The sequence below is a fragment of the Pseudophryne corroboree genome, chromosome 1 (genome assembly GCF_028390025.1).
Source record: "Pseudophryne corroboree isolate aPseCor3 chromosome 1, aPseCor3.hap2, whole genome shotgun sequence".
In the NCBI taxonomy this organism is placed as follows: Eukaryota; Metazoa; Chordata; class Amphibia; order Anura; family Myobatrachidae; genus Pseudophryne; species Pseudophryne corroboree.
The window spans coordinates 140381228-140394308 of NC_086444.1; the positions used below are offsets into that span (position 1 = coordinate 140381228).

Genomic DNA, 13081 nt, shown 5'->3' on the forward strand with positions numbered 1-13081 from the left:
TTCTTTAGCTGAACTTCAGCTTCACAACCAAGCTTCCAGTTGCAGCTTCCAGTGTTAAGTTAACATATGATAAATGTGCATTAATATTATATCTGGGACAGGTAAATTTTTTACTGACTTCAGCTTAGTTTACATACCCGTTGAAGCTGGGCCTCTTTTTTTCAGGCTGAAATGAGGGGGGTGTTTATTTTTTGTGCATCTTTCTACTATTTGGAACGCCTCAGATCAACCTATCACATGCAGTGTCCACCTCGCACCAGAGGCTCGCGTAGTGGTAAGTTGGATCGGTCTTCAGCCCCAAACATACTAGCCGATTTTGAGCTCAATATAGCTCACTTTTGGCGTTTTGAGCTACTTTGAGCTGAAACTCGGCCTTTGTGTATGGCCGGGCAGTGAACGCTGATCTACATCATCATGAGCCGCTGCCGTCCATCGGGCTGTTTTTACCAGCCAAGTGAAACGCTTTCCACAGTCTCCTACTGTGGAACGTGGTTCAGTCCCTCCGTGAACATCGCATGGCACAGTGAAAATCGCCCAGTGTGTATGCACTGAGCTATATTCCTACCAGCAATGTTCACATAATGGAATCGGAGAAATGGATTATACTGGTGGGTACAAAAATCCAGTTTTTCCTCTTCATTCACTTGATAGAGAGATGACAGATTAGCATTCATCAGTCATGAGTTTCAGTTATAGGTAAGTACTGTTTTGTTTCGTTTTCTCTTGCGTCCTAGGGGATACTGGGTATCTGTTTAGTACCATGGGGTCTAGATGAGTCCACTTGGAGCCATGGGCACTATAGAAGTTTGATAACGTGTGCTGGCTCCTCCCTCTATGCCCCTACTACCAGACTCAGTTTAGAAAATGTGCCCGAAGGAGCTGGTCACATCTCTGGAAGCTCCTGAAGAGTTTTCTACATTTATTTTCAAAGTTTATTATTTTCAGGCAGTGCTATCAGGTCTGAAGTGCGCCTGCGCATAGGTCGCAATGGGCAAGCGCGTCACACCATGGTGATGGCCGTCACCAGGGAGCGATGGATCTAACGAAGAAAACGATCGCACCGGCGATCGCTAAAAGATTGACCAGAGGAGGCCATTCGTGGGCATCAGCTGACCGTTTTCAGCAGGGAGTGTCCATGCGAACGCAGGCGTGCCCGGCCGTTTCCAGGGAGGGATCCTGACGTCCGCTCCGTCCTGGTTCATCGCAGCGGGTAAGTCGTGAGCTGTGCAGAGACTGCACAAACTTTTGGTTGTGCAGCTCTCTGCACAAGCATTTGCAGCCCTGCACAGCGAATCCCCCCTGCCCTGTGGGCGGTGATTACCTGGTCGCAGCAGTGCAAAAAATAGCCTGCGTGCGACCAGGGGGTAAATTTACTGAGATGGGAGTTCTATTTAAGATGGGATGTTGCTAATAGCAACCAATCAGATTCTACTTCTCATTTATCTAGCACATTCTAGAAGATAATACCTGGAAACTGAGTGGTTGCTATGGGTAACATCCCACCTTAAATAGAACTCCCATCTTCGTAACTTTGCCCCCAGGTCTAAATTAGGCCCACAGAGTCTTAGTGTTCCTTCCCTTGGAAAAGGCAATGGTAATCCACTCGATGGTTCAGGCCGCCTTGAAGCCTACCTGAATCTCAGTACATCTATGCATCCTTGTGGGGAAAATGGTGGCTTCTTACGAAGCAGTTCAGTACGGAAGGTTTCATGCGAGGCCCTAGGCCCGAGGCACTAGTATATAGTATAATGTACCTGCTGAAGTAATGTTTTATGACTAGTTAACTATAAATCCTATTAACAACGTCAATATTTTAAATGGTATAACCTTGGATATCATTTTCAATCAGAAATTTATCCAATCCTTTTTTTAAATGCATTTACAGAGTCCGCCATTACCACCGTCCCTGGCAGGGAATTCCAAATCCTTATTGCCCTAACAGTTAAGAACCCTTTCCTCCGTTGCGTACGGAATTTTCTCTTTCATCCACTAGGAGACACTGGAGTTCCTTAGACATTAGGGGTGTGAAGCTTGCAACCGGAGGTGTGGCACAATCTAAATCAGTATTGTCTGCACAGCCGGTTCCTCCCCCTTCACATCCCTCCTCCCTCAGTTTTGGAAATTGTGCTAGGAGGTAGCACATGGAGCTCTGAGCTCCTGACTAAAACATTTGGTAGCTGCGTCCACCTAATAAAAGGGAGACAATGCTGACTTATATAGAGAGACAAAGATCCCTATTGAAGGGACCTGCATCTCTCATCTGGAAAATCCTCATCTAAAACAGTGAGTACTGGTTTTTTACGAAGGGCCCTGTTAGGTTTCTTAGTTTCCTTCCTTGCCCTATTAATTTAACATTACAAGAGTTCCCCTGGTTTCTAATCCCACTTTAGATACAGTTAACTGGTGGGCTTATGCTACACAGCGGCAGCGATCTCAGTCTCCCCTTTCTAGAGTGAGATTCTATGCTGAGAGCTCAAGTTCTCCTGACGCGCCGGGGGTAACTTCTGTGCGCTAAACTATCTTATCGCCGCTACGGGACTTAGTGAGAGACGTCCCGTAGCGCGTACAGGCAGGAGAGGTCAGACGCCGCAAGAGCTCGGCTGAGCGCTGCGGCGGGCGGTCCCGGAGCGTGGGACGGAGCGGAGTGCGGAGAGAGTGTGAGGCTGGCTGGGACTACAGGTTTGCAGACACTCACCTGGTAGACGATCAGCGCGCCTCCCCATAGCATAGCACAGGAGGCTGAGTTTAGTTTATAAAGTGACTAAAAATTTTTAATGTCGGCCATTTTACTTTTTACTCCTGGCGCCATTCTTAGGGGAGGATATAAGCCCTCCCCCTCGCATACACACTAACTTCATCCTAATGGGAGTGTATCCTCTCCCTAGAATTGACATCAAGCATTTTTTAGTGTAGCTGTAGCTCCCTCTGCTGGTAGAAAGTTATATAAATACATATTTTAAATGAGGATTTCCTGAACAATTTAATTATATTACTATTTATATTTTCGAAGGAATTCTATGCAAAGATCCTGAAGAAAATACTTGGAAGCACGTGGACAACCTCACCATCGTAGCTGATTTACAGTTCGGGCTGTGAGGGTTGCAAAACGGCTGATGCATTATTATTAATATAATTTTTATTTATTTCTTTTTTTATTTAGTTTTGTTTCTGTCATTTTCCCTCCTTGTACATATTGAAGGGATAAGTTTGCCAGCCGGTTCCAATACCTAAGCTTCCGTCTTCCCTCAGTCTTTCCCTTCCTAGTTTAAAAGGTGAAAGCGCTGCGTAATACCCTAGTACGGGGCTTAAATAGCATGTCTAAAGCACCAACCAAGACTTAAAGACCTGCTATGTTTGTGCGAAGTGTAACAAAAAGAGCACAAGGGTTGGCAGCTCCGGGGTGTGCGACTCCTGCTTGGACAAGGACGCTCCACCTAGGAGCAGTGCTCCGCCTAGGTCATGGGAAGACAACCTGGCAAATAGAATCTCACAGGATATGTCGGAATCCCGCAGACAGCAATCAGAATGGGCTACGGGCTTCTCTAAGATGATGGAGGAATTTCTTATCAAGTTAACGCCGCGAGCACATGCAGAAACGAATGTGCGCGAGGCAGTTAAAAGACCTCTTCCTATCATAACCGAACCAGACGAGGAAGGAGATCCTCTCATTGATACGGAGGAAGGTGAGTTAATGGAATCTACCCTGGACGCCGATTTTCCAGAAGTAGACACGGCACTCTCGGGTATTGAGTCTTTGATTGAAGCGGTGAAGGAGATCCTTGACTTCAAGGCGGAAGACGTCAAGGAACCAGAAGAATTCGATTTATTCGAATCCCAGAAGCCGCGTTCTACGGTGTTTCCCATTCCTAAATCCCTCCAATCTCAGATGGAGGAGGCTTGGAAACAGCCGGACAAACGCTTTCAATTTCCAAAGAGGTTTCAAGCAACTTATCCCCTACCCAAGGGTGTCATGGATAAGTGGGAGACTCCACCTATAGAGTGGATGCTTCCCTAGGAAGGTTATCGAAGAAGACAATATTGCCGATACCTAATGTGACGACTTTAAAGGATGCGTCAGATAGGAAGGTGGACACTACTTTAAAGTCAATATTCATGGCAGCAGGTGTAGCACAGAGACCTGCGATCATATGTGCTTGTGTAAACAAGGCCATGGGCGCGTGGTCTGGGCGTATTGTACAAGCTATTGAGGAGGAAAATAGCTTGGAAGAGATTACCCAACTGGCGGACCACATTCGTGAGTCTGCTTCATACTTGTGTCAAGCCTCACAGGATCTTAGCAGAATAGCTTTGCGCATCTCCGCTTCGGCTATATCGGCTAGACTGATTTTATGGCTCAGAGAATGGCAAGGCGACTCTGACACCAAGAAGGCGGTGGAATCTATCCCCTTTGGGGGAGAGATGCTTTTCGGTGTTGAGTTGGATAAGTGGATTTCGCAGGCTACAGCAGGAAAATCTACTTTTCTGCCTACTCCATATACGAGAGCCGTTCCACAGACTAGAAGAGGATATTCGGGACCGGCATTTAATTCATTTAGATCGCGGTCCTTTCGAGGCTGAGGACGAGGTTTTGGTACAGAAGTCCATGGAGGCAGAGGTAGAGGCCACGCACAGGCAGCAGCCAGACAACAGGATAAACCTGTTGACAAGTCCGTGGCATGACTGTCTTCCGGCCCACCTGGGATCCCCCTTGGTGGGCGCCCGTCTAGAAGGTTTTCGGGACATATGGACAGTCACCTCTCCAGATCCTTGGATCAACGACATAATCTCCCAGGGGTACAGACTGGATTTTCAACAGAGACCTCACTGTCAGTTTTTTTACAACGGGTCTGCCTCAATGCGCTCAGAAGGCAGAACCGCTACTGACAGCCATTAAAAAAAATAAAAAATAAAATAAAAATAATAATAATTATTGCGGTCATTACTACAGTTCCCGCCTCTCAGAGAGGAACGGGTTTTTTTATTCCAGTCTTTATGTTGTACCAAAGCCAGACGGGAACGGTCAGGCCGATCCTCAATTTAAAAGTTTTAAACCAGTTTCTAAAGATATACAGCTTCAAGATGGAATCAATCCAGTCGGTCATTGCATGTCTGGAACAGGGCGAATTCATGGTGTCCATGGATATAAAGGATGCATACCTGCATATTCCAATTTGGGCTCCCCACCAAGCTTACCTAAGGTTTGCACTGGTGAGGGATCAATACCAATTCAGAACCCTGCCATTTGGTCTATCGTCAGCGCCGAGGATCTTCACAAAGATACTGGCAATCATGGTTGCGGGGTTGAGAATGGTGGGAGTCTCGATCATACCCTATCTAGACGATCTTCTGATCAAGGCCTCCTCTCAAGAGAAGCTGATCAAAGATGTTCAGACGTCTCACCGATTTCTCGTTCAACACGGCTGGATTGTGAACTTCCAGAAATCCAATCTCACTCCGACTCAACGAATTCAATTCCTTGGTCTCATCTTGGACAATGTACAGTTAAAGATTTTTCTGCCAGAATCCAAGATCAGGGATATACAGAGGTTAGTAGATCAAGTACTAGGGACACCATCCGTGTCTCTGCGCCTCTGTGTACAACTTCTCGGAAAAATTGTGGCATCGTTCGAAGCTCTCCAGTACGGCAGGCTTCATTCACGACCGTTCCAGATGAACCTCCTTGCTCAGGGAGCCGGTTCACACTGGCTTCTTCATCGTCAGATCCGACTTCAACCACACGTACGAGTCTCCTTGATTTGGTGGTCGTTGCACAAGAATCTCGCAGCAGGGAAGAGATTCGGGATATGGAATTAAAGAATCCTGACAACGGACGCCAGCCTCAGGGGTTGGGGTGCCGTCTTCGAGGACCATCAGTTTCAGGGACGATAGAGATTGCCCATCAACATTCTCGAATTAAGAGCAGTTTACAATGCACTCCTCGCCGAAGACTTAGTCAGGAATCAGTACGTGAGGGTACAGTCGGACAATGTCACAACGACGGCTTACATAAACCGTCAGGGATGAACAAGGAGCAGAAGGGCGTTAAGGGAAGCCACAAAGATATTGGTATGGGCGGAAAGGCGAAACGTCATACTATCTACGGTGTTCATTCCAGGTGTGGAGAACTGGGAAGCAGATTATCTCAGTCGACAGGATATGCACCCGGGAGAGTGGTGCCTGCATCCACGGATTTTCATCATGGTAGTGAGAGATGGGGTCTTCCTCAAGTGGACCTCATGGCGTCTCAGCAGAACCGTCAGCTGCCCCATTATGTGTCCAGAACAAGGGATCCGGCAGCAGGAGGAGTGGACGCATTGACGCTTCCTTGGGGGTACGAAAGGTTTACATCTTTCCACCGTTCCCACTCATTCCCAGGGTTCTGAAGAGGCTGAAACGAGAGCGAGTAGGGGCGATTCTAATCGCACCAGATTGGCCACGCAGGAGTTGGTACTCGGATCTACAAGGCTTGTTAGCAGACAAACCGTGGCGGTTACCTCAGAGAGAGGACCTGCTATCTCAAGACCCGTTTCTACATTCGGACCTGAACAGGCTGCGTTTAACGGTGTGGCTATTGAGACCAGGATCTTAAGGAACAGAGGGATACCTAGAACGGCTATTCCTACGATGATTGCAGCTCGAAAACCGGTCACGGCCGGGCATTAATGGTGTAAGGAACGTGGATGGAATTCGACGTCCTTCCACTTATCCAGACTTTTCCTTTTCCTTCAAGCTGGACTAGACTTAGGTCTGCGCCTGGGATCTCTGAAGGTTCAAGTGTCGGCTCTTTCCATCCTTTTTCAACAGCGGTTGGCAGCCTTGCCAGAAATTCAGACCTTTTTACAGGGGGTTCTGAGACTACAGCCCCCGTTTCGTCCTCCCACTGCACCGTGGGATCTCAAATTGGTATTAGATTTTTTGAAATCCCCACTTTTTTGAACCCTTACCAAGAACAGACCTGAAACATCTCTCTTGGAAGGTAACGTTGTTGCTAGCCTTGGCTTCAGCTAGACGGGTTTCTGAGTTAGGAGCCTTATCGTGTAAGAGTCCTTTTTTGATTTTTTTATGAGGACCGGGCGGAACTCCGTACAAATGCAGATTTCCTTCCGAAAGTTGTTTCGGAGTTTCATGTAAACCAGCCGATTGAGGTCCCATCTTTCCAGGGGCTGGCAGATAGGGATGTATCCTTGGATGTGGTCCGAGCGTTGCGGGTGTACGTACACATTACGTCGTCCTTTAGAAAGTCCGACCATTTATTTGTCCTGTATGATGGGCCAAAGAAGGGTTGGCCGGCTTCTAAGCAATCTCTGTCCAGATGGATTAGACTGGCCATTCGGCAAGCTTATGTTTCCTGTGGTAAACAGGTTCCTGTACAGATGGGTGCTCATACTACCCGGTCGGTGGGTGCCTCCTGGGCGACTGCCAGAGGCGTTTCCACGACTCAGCTTTGTAGAGCGGCGACGTGGTCCTCAGCCCACACGTTCGCTAAGTTTTATCAGTTTGTTACCTTTGCGTCCGAGGATTCTAAGTTCGGACGTTTGGTTTTACAGGCAACAGACAGCACTCCCTCCCTAGGGGATAACTTTGGGACGTCCCCTAATGTCTAAGGAACTCCAGTGTCCCCTAGTGGATGAAAGAGAAAAGAGGATTTTGGTACTTACCGATAAATCCATTTCTCTGAATCCTCTAGGGGACACTGGACGCCCGCCTCGGTGCTGTCAGCTGTTTGTGTTATTGTTCAAACAGTTCGTACAAACGGTGTTAGTTTCGGTTAAAGAAGTTCTTGGATGCTGTTTGTTATGTTGTACGGTTCGGTTCCTCGCCAGGTGCGGTAGTCTCATGTCCTATTCTCTCAGTCACATTTTCAAAACTGAGGGAGGAGGGATGTGAAGGGGGAGGAACCGGCTGTGCAGACAATACTGATTTAGATTGTGCCACACCTCCGGTTGCAAGCTTCACACCCCTAATGTCTAAGGAACTCCAGTGTTCCCTAGAGGATTCAGAGAAATGGATTTATCGGTAAGTACCAAAATCCTCTTTTCTCTCCTCCAGCCTCAGCGAGTGCCCACGTGTCCTAAACAGTGTTCTTTTAATAAATAATTCCTATGATAACTCTTTGTAATAATTCCTATGATAACTCTTTACATATTTGAAGATATTAATAATGTCTCCTCTTAGACGCCTCTTTCTGCTGCAGAGTACACTGGGCTCCACAGGGAATGACATTGGGGTGTAGAGTAGGATCTTGATCCGAGGCACCAACAGGCTAAAAGCTTTGACTTTTCCCAGAATGCATATTGCCGCCTCCACTATAACCCCGCCTCCATGCACAGGAGCTCAGTTTTGTAGTTGGTGCCATGCAGTGCAGGCATACAACAGGGGGGCTGCTCCAGCAGCCCTGAGAGGAGCCCCTTCTACTTCTACAACGCCCAGATCTCCTCGTTCAGGGCCCCTGTGTAGATCAGTATTTAGCCCGATTGGCTTGGACGGCGTGGCTCTTGAAGCTTCTGTCTTAAGGGTCAAAGGATTTTCTGAGACTGTCATTCAAACCATGTTGAAGGCCCGGAAACCGGCTTCTGCTTGGATTTACCATAAGGTCTGGAATTCTTACTTTGCTTGCTGTGCATATAACACGCTTACAAGTTTAGTACGGCCAAACTTTTGACCTTTCTACAACAGGGCCTGGAATTGGGCCTTCGTCTGGCCTCCATCAAGGTTCATATTTCTGCCTTGTCGGTTTGGTTCCAAAAAAAATTGCGACTTTACCTGATGTGCATACTTTCACTCAGGGTGTGTTGCGGATTCAGCCTCCTTATACCCCGCCTGTGGCCCCTTGGGACTTGTCGTTGGTTCTGGAGGCATTTCAAGGGTCTCCATTTGAGCCTCTTGAATCTGATGACCTTACGTGGCTTTCTCTTAAGGTAGTGTTTCTGCTAGCTATTGCTTCCACTAGAAGGGCTGCAGCAGAGGCACTGTAAGTGTTAGATGTCAGTCAGACTTCTCCTGCTGCAGCTCCAACACCTCCCCCAGCAGCGCTGTATACTCCCGCGCCCTGGTTGCCATGTACTTACAGCAGAGGCTCCCGTTCTTCCTCGTCAGTCACACACACCACCGCTGCCCTCCTGGATCGTGTGGTCGTACACAGGGAAGGAGGTAAGAGGGTCCCCCAGGCGGGACCATCGGGAATTTGCGATCCGGCGCGGCCGGTGGGAGGCGGGCACGCGCACTGGCTTGGACACTGTGGCAGTACAGGGACCCCACTAGACCACCAGGGCAAAAGGGCACAGGTCGGTTTTATTAAAAAACGTTTATTATATACCCCACAGTACCCGTGGTGAAGTCCAGCAGGGGGATAAGGCTTTGACCTGTAGCCCCTCCCCCAGCCCCAGGGTGCCATTTAGAGTAAATGTTCCCACCCTGAAGCTGCATATCTCTCTCTCCCTCACTCCCTGTAAGTGTTTGGGCGCCATTAGGACAAGCTCAGCTGATCCTGGGACTGTTTGGGCAAATCCTCCTCTGTAAAGCCGCCTGCATGTCAGCGCTGTGCATTTTACAGAACACTTAAGTATTCTACATGTCTGCTGACAGTGTTAGTTAAGAAAGAGTGCATTTAGTCAGGGTTATGTAGTACAAGTACCCTGTGATATACATCCAGTCTTTATTGTGCATTGTTATATCTATTGAGTGTATAGCTATACTTAGTATTACTCTGTATTGCTAGTCCAGTGCAGTTTTATTGCATGTCATAATTTCTGCATTGTTCAATTTGACTCTGTGTGTTTGTGTGTGCATATAGCTGTTGTGTGACCTCCATTTCGTGTATCTCACTCAGATTGCTATCCCTATATTCTGTAACCTGAGTGGGGCTACGTGCGTCAGGGTTATTATCCAATATAGGTGTTTCACAAGATATACTTATTGTGTATCTTTCTCTGTGAATTTTAGTCACCATATACTTCTGGAATTCTCTGTTTGTGCAAATACACTACACAGGGGGTTCTTGTCAGGTATTGTGCTGCTGATATTCTACTGGGTTGCCTTGCTTTGAACTTTCAGATATGTCAGCTACAAGGGGCGACGGAGCTGGGGCTGAACCCACATTGCGTGGTGGTGACGCTGCAGACACATTTGAGGAGAATATAGCAGCTGAGGGTACTAGTTCTGGGGGGGTTCTGGGGGGGTAGCAACGGGTGTTCAAAATGACCCGCCTTGGGCTACTTTTTCCACGCTCTTGAGTACGCTAGTAACTAGACTTGCGCCCCCTATGGGACCTCCTGTGCCGGTACAACCGTTTATGGTCCCTGCGGTTAATCCGCCATGGGCAGATCAGCTGTCCTCTCAGTTACAGCAATTGAACCAATCACTGACTAAACAGAAATCTAACTCTCGCCCGCCCAAGACCTCTAAGCGGGCTATTACTTCCTCACAATCCACCAACGTCCCAGACACCTCATCTGATGGGGATGGCGTATATACTGACCCCACAGATTCTGATCCTGATGCTTCTGATGGGGAATCTGTTTCACAGGTGGATGTTCCTGACTTGTTGGAGGCTATCAGGCTAATCTTCAAATTACTGATGACCCAGAGCCGGATGCTGCCCCTAAGACACCGGACAGGTTTAAACGTCAGAAAGTAGTTAAACAAGTTTTACCTCATTCTAACCATTTAGATGACATACGTCAGGAATCCTGGGAAAATCCAGGAAAGAAATTCACACCTCACAGGAAGATGCTGGCTCGCTATCCCCTCGCGGCGGAGCGAAGTAAAAATTGGGAGACACCCCCGCCAGTGGATTCGCAGGTGGCGCGGCTGGGGGTATCCTCTGCTCTGCCTGTAACTACCGGCGTGTCTCTGAAAGAACCGACGGAAAAGCATGTGGAGGGTTGTTTAAAGATGATTTACACTCTAACGAGTGCTGCGCATCAGCCGACCATTGCAGCAACATGGGCTGCAGAGGCTATTGAAGCGTGTGCTCAGGAGTTGGAAGCAGAGATGTCTTCCAATGCTTCTAATCATGCTAGACAATGTCTCTCTTATATTGTCACAGCTTCTCATTATGTTAAGGAGGCGGCTTCTGATGCTGGTATTCTGGCGGCAAAGGCTTCTACTACGGCCATACTGGCTCGCCGGATTCTCTGCCTGCGGTCCTGGTTCATGGATCGGGACTCTAAGAAAGCCCTGGAGGTGCTCCCTTTTAAGGGAGACATTCTTTTCGGAGAAGACCTCAACAAGATAGTGGCTGAATTAGCTTCTGCTAAAACAGCATGTCTACCTAGTATTGCTCCTTCGGTACTGAAGGCTAAGAGTACTTCCTTTCGCTCCTTTCATCCTTCAGGGAAAGCAAGAGGTCAAGCGTATCCGAAACAGGCTCGCACTTCCAAACCTACTAAGCCCAAACGGGCCTGGGCTGCCCGTCAGCCTGCTTCCAAGACTGACAAGCCTGCCGCATGACGGAGCAGGCCTCCCTCTCGGGGATCCCAGGGTGGGGGGCCGACTTCTAGGGTATACCCGGGATGGTTGAAGACCACTTCCGATGCCTGGGTACGGGAAGGCGTCACTCGAGGTTACGCCATATCCTTCAAAAATCGTCCCCCTCATCGATTTTACCTGACAGACGTCCCTTTGGATTAGGTGAAGGCAAAAACGCTTCATTCGGTGGTACAGTCCCTCCTGGACACAGGAGTGGTAGTACAGGTGCCTGGACATTCAGGATGCTTACCTACATATTTTTATTGCAATGTCGCATTCACAATACCTGAGGTTTGCAGTTGGCAACCTCCATTACCAATTTTGGGTGTTACCTTTTGGTTTGACCACGGCTCCGCGAGTCTTCACCAAGGTCATGGCGGTAATGACGGCTGTACTCCGTCATCAAGGGGTCAGGATCCTACCATACCTGGACGACTTGTTGATCCTGGCAAATTTCCCCGAAATTCTCCTACGCCATCTGGATCTGACTATTCAGTTTCTGCAAGCACACGGGTGGAAATTTTCCCTGGTCCCTGCTCAGAGCATGGTGCACCTGGGGGCGTTGTTGGACACTCACAGCCAGAGGTGGTGGTTGTCTCAGGAGAAAGTCCTGAAACTTCAGGACAGGATTCGATGCTTCCTATCTCGTCCACAAGTGTCGATACATTCGGCGATGCAAGTGCAGGGTCTCATGGTGTCTGCTTTCGACATGGTGGAGTACGCTAAATTTAATTCCCGCCCCCTGCAGAAGTTGATTCTTGCCAACTGGGACGGCCTGCCTCACCGGCTCAGGTCTCAAATGATCTCCTTGTCTCCGGAGGTCCGTCTGTCACTGAGCTGGTGGCTTCAGGACCAATGATTGAGCAGGGGTCGTCCCTTCTGGATCTCCAACTGGGTCCTTCTGACGACGGATGCCAGTCTTGAGAGGTTGGGGCGCGGTGTTTTAGCAACACTCCCTTCAGGGTCGGTGGACCAAGGAGTTGTCTCTCCCGATAAATATTCTGGCATTGCGGGCGGTGTTCAACTCACTGAGCTTGGCCCAGTTTTTAATACAGCACAGACCTGTTCAAGTACAGTCGGACAACGCCACCACAGTGGCTTACATCAATCATCAAGGTGGCACTCGAAGCCGCATGGCAATGAGGGAAGTATCACGGATTCTTCAGTGTGCGGAACACCATCTGCCAGCCATATCGGCAGTGTTCATTCCTGGGGTTCTAAACTGGGAAGCAGTCTTTCTCAGTTGTCAGGACGTACACGCCGGAGAGTGGAGCCTCCATCCAGAAGTGTTTCAACTCCTCGTGGACAGGTGGGGCATTCCAGATGTGGACCTGATGGCATCTCAACACAATCACAAGATTCCGGTCTTCGGAGCAAGGACAAGGGATCCTCAAGCAGCGTTCGTGGACGCACTGACAATTCCATGGAACTTTCAGCTGCCATACATGTTCCCTCCAGTGTCTCTCCTGCCCAGAGTAATAAGGAAGTTCAGTGTGATCGGGCGGTTCTTAGAACACGTCCCGGGTATTTACCTAAGGTGGTGTCTTCTTTCCACCTTAATCAGGAGATTGTGGTTCCGGCCTTTGCCTCTCCGTAATTGTCTTCCAAAGAG

The 13081-nt window shown here is 48.6% G+C and overlaps 1 protein-coding gene across 5 annotated transcripts in view; it reads left to right on the forward strand.

Annotated features, from left to right (window-relative positions):
- Window positions 1-13081, forward strand: part of SREK1 (splicing regulatory glutamic acid and lysine rich protein 1) — a 207634-nt gene that overhangs the window by 90916 nt on the left and 103637 nt on the right. The gene's annotated exons all lie outside the window — the stretch shown is intronic.